This window comes from Gobio gobio (assembly GCF_949357685.1).
Source record: "Gobio gobio genome assembly, chromosome: 17".
In the NCBI taxonomy this organism is placed as follows: domain Eukaryota; kingdom Metazoa; phylum Chordata; class Actinopteri; order Cypriniformes; family Gobionidae; genus Gobio; species Gobio gobio.
In genome coordinates, this window is record NC_137110.1 from 15914971 (window position 1) to 15918074 (window position 3104).

Below are 3104 nucleotides of genomic sequence, written 5' to 3' on the forward strand. Positions count from 1 at the left end.
TGTGCCACGGTGCCATGCCCATCTTAAGACCTGGTCGTGAAACCTCAAATGTAGCAAATGAAGCAACCTGTGTTTTCTTTTTTGGAAAATGCTCTTTCAGTGCTGAAGCTCTTTTAGATAGACGGCCACCGCTGATCGCACCATCACTCCAACACTCCAGAACTTCCCTCTTGTACCAAACGAACAATGATTGTCAGAGCGAGTGATCAGATAACTGCTCAGCTCCGAAGGGAAAGCTTAATGTGTGAGTGTTGCGCGCATCCTTATATACCCGTATGGGGAGTGGCTTGCGATGCTCACTCACCAGTGTCCATTGACTTGTTTTGTTACCACTCAAAGGTGATTGGGCTCTCGGGCGAGATCCCATTTCGTCAGTATTTATTCGTAACATTGAACGTGATCTTACTGATAGGGAACAGAATATTTTTCTTTGGCTGATTCACAGTATGCAAAGTAGCTAGGTGAGCAGATATTTTGTGTCATTATATTGTGTGTTTTAGCTAAACTCTGCAGAATTCAGGAACACAATTATAAATGTACCCTACCCCTTACCGAAACTATGGCACTTTTTGTAACACTTTTATAGGTTTCCGATCTTTGATTTAACTGAAAGCCCAAAATAGCTTAGTCAGAAATATATCAAGTAAACAGGAAAAAAATTGGGCAGGGAGGGAACCGAAACTCTGAGTATCAGACTATAATAAGATTCTTGTTCAAGCATGAAACCTATTAAGCGGTTGGAAGGATTTGCTCTTATTCACAAAACCTAAGATTTAATTTTTATGTTACACTCCATTTCTTGACTGAACGACATGAAATGTCCCCTTTGATAGATTAGACAGAGTCAGCTTGCTTTAAAGTCAATATCCTGTAACAGGGAACACAGAACTGTTGTATACACTGTTATACTGTATGCTGCAATAATGTGCAATCCTGAATATGTAGCTATATTGCATAAAAAGGCAACTGAGCTACATATAAGTTTTCACAGTAATGTTCCGATTACCATTATTTGTATGCTGAACATTTTTGAATAATTCTTAAACTTTTTTTTGTATTGAGATTGGGTAATGACAACTTGGGTCATTTTCGTCTGAATACCAGTAGGAAAGAACTGATTGAATTATGTTTTTTTTATAATATCGCAATTGTTTTTTTCCAGAAAACAATGCGATTAAATGGAGGACAATGGAGACTTTCTCTTATGACTCTTGCATCTCACATATTTCTTCACATGTAATCTCCCCGAGAATTTTCACAAGATCTTACCGCAATATCATAAACTCAAATTTGCTAAGATCTCAAGGTCTTGCTAAGATTTCATTATGAACTCAAACATTTTTCATCCAAAAAAAAAGGAAAAAGAAAAGAAAAAAGATAAACGTATCTGAGCTATGCTATCCACATTCATTTTATAGCTCTGTAGGCTATATTCAACAGTGGACTAATTTGATTCTTTTTTCTATTTTAGGAGACACATCTGAGACAAAGCTGGTGCTTGAACTATGACTGATAAGTCTCCTCAATGTCTCATGGGCAATGAAAGAGCAATACAAATGGCCTCCTGTGATAATCTAATTCACAAAAAAAAAGAAAAGAAAAAGATCCTGTGAGCATTCTCACCTATATTTCTATAGTTCATGACCTTTAATCCGAATTAAAGCGACCCAGAGTTCTTGTACTCTTTAGCCGTGTAAATGTCATAAAGCTTAATTTTAAGGAGTGATGAAAATATCACACTTTAGGGGATATCCCATCTTTTTATTCCTCATTTTTTGTCATGTTTAATGTTGACAGAATAGTTTGCCCAAAAATGAAAAATGTCATTATTTGACCACAAGACAATAGCAAGGAATCTTTCCAGTATAAAAAAGGCAGCGGCTATAAGTACAAATATTGATAGATGTTATTTATAGCAAGTGTAAATAGCAACAAAAAGTATTTTCTTTGCACTAAGTGCAAATATCGTTAAATACTATTACACTGTACATGAAGATAGATGCCATTTACACTATAAGTGTAACATTTTAGTCCAGTGAAGATGAGGGAAGGCAGAGAAGATCAATTTAAAGCTTATATTTAATAAACAAAGAAAAGACAGGAAATCCAAATGAGAGCAAATACAACGTGACAGCATGCATAGCACAAACAATACCGAACAACCAACAGAAGGTAATGAGGAACTTAAACACACAAAGATAATGAACTCAAAGACTTAACAGGTGTGATTGTTAAATGGCAACTAAGGACTAGCGGTAACAAAGAACACAGGAAATGAATTTAGTGTATATGATTATGTTTATTAAAATCATAATTGGATGCTGACTTATTACTTTCTCACTGTCCCTAAAGCACTCCCCTACCCCTACCCCTACACTTTATTTCCACTTTTCGAATATTCTTTTTTAAGTTATTATTTAAGGGTGTCATGAACTGGCTTTTTTATTTTTGTATACTGTTGTCTGTGGTCAACTTATGACGTTTGTGTGGTTTTTACATTCAAAAACATCATAATGAATAAGTAATAGGTTATTTCTGCCATGGTTTTGAGGCTCTCTGAAAAACGCTCTGTTTTGATGGGCATGCCGCACTGAAGACTTGGAAGTAAACGCCCACGGCTAGGATTGGATAAGATGTGCATTTTTAATGAGCTTCAGCTCCCTCAGTCCATGTGGGGATTGTTTTGAAAGTGTCTGGGGAAACACTCACAGGACTCGCGAAATGCCTTTATCAAACAAGCACAATGATTCATCTCTCATCCACTCGCGATTGATTGGAATGTTATTTTTGTATTTTGGCCCGCCCGATCGGTGAATAACCACGACTCGTACACACACGCACGTGCAAGAAAGGAATGTTATTTCATTATTTAAGATAGCCCGTCGGCAGGCCGGTGATACGTTTTGGTAGCCCGTCTGAATGCATAGCCCTGGGACATTTGCCTTTGCGAGCACTGGCGTTACAATTCTGAGTCTGATCATGAATGAACCAATAACACCTCCAGCCTGTGACAGCGTGCTAAGGTATGTAATCAATAGATATCAAAGGATGTGTAACAATGCAATACTAACACATATAAAAAAACATGTTTTACTCACAGCACC